This window comes from Pteropus alecto, unplaced genomic scaffold (assembly GCF_000325575.1).
Source record: "Pteropus alecto unplaced genomic scaffold, ASM32557v1 scaffold66, whole genome shotgun sequence".
In the NCBI taxonomy this organism is placed as follows: domain Eukaryota; kingdom Metazoa; phylum Chordata; class Mammalia; order Chiroptera; family Pteropodidae; genus Pteropus; species Pteropus alecto.
This window is the reverse complement of record NW_006438869.1, coordinates 2,812,359-2,813,185: the sequence shown is the minus strand read 5'-3', so window position 1 is coordinate 2,813,185 and position 827 is coordinate 2,812,359.

Below are 827 nucleotides of genomic sequence, written 5' to 3'. Positions count from 1 at the left end.
TATATATATGCCTATTGTCACAGTGTACAGCTGAAACTTACTGGATTTCGTTAACTAATGTCACCATAAAAAATAAATTAATTAATTTAAAAAATGTACCTTCGTATGAGTCTTTTTTTAAATGTATTTTTACTGCTCAGAAACACCAGATCCTTAGAATATGAAGACTTTTTCCTTTACTTAGATTAAGAAAAAATTTTTATTTCATTTTTAAATGGAATTCTTCTTTTCCATTTATGTTGCTCTCTAAATTAAAATTTCCTATTGCAATACAAATATAGTAAAATATATATATTTTTTCATTTTATAATCTCTTTTCTTAATTTTTATACAAGATTCTATTCTGCTTTTTAAAGGGTACATTTTTCTTGGATCTGGTAATACTGGTTATACTGGTGTGTGTGTGTGTGTGTGTGTGTGTGTGTGGCCTGATAACAGCAGCTGTTGAGAGTTAATATTTTTGGATGCAAGGCTCTGTTGAATGTTATAAATAGCTGTTATGGATTTCATCCAAAGCTCATCCAAGTTTGCTTAATCTTCTTCCCAAAGAGGTTTTTTAATAAATCAAAGTAACGAACGGAATTTTATTTCAAAGAGTGAAGTGAATTCCATGGCTAGGTTCTTCCTAGGGTGTGGGGTCCTAGAGCAGGTGACAGAACTGGGCGTTTCTGGTGCTGTGGGCACAGCAAGATTTTCCCTTGTCTTTGGAAGACCCTTCTGTAATACCTCCCTAGATAGAAAGGCCTTTCTTTTATTTTCTTTTCCATCTGGTCCTATGAGAGGTTCTAGATTTTTCTCATATTTCTGTTATGATTGTCTTCCAGGTC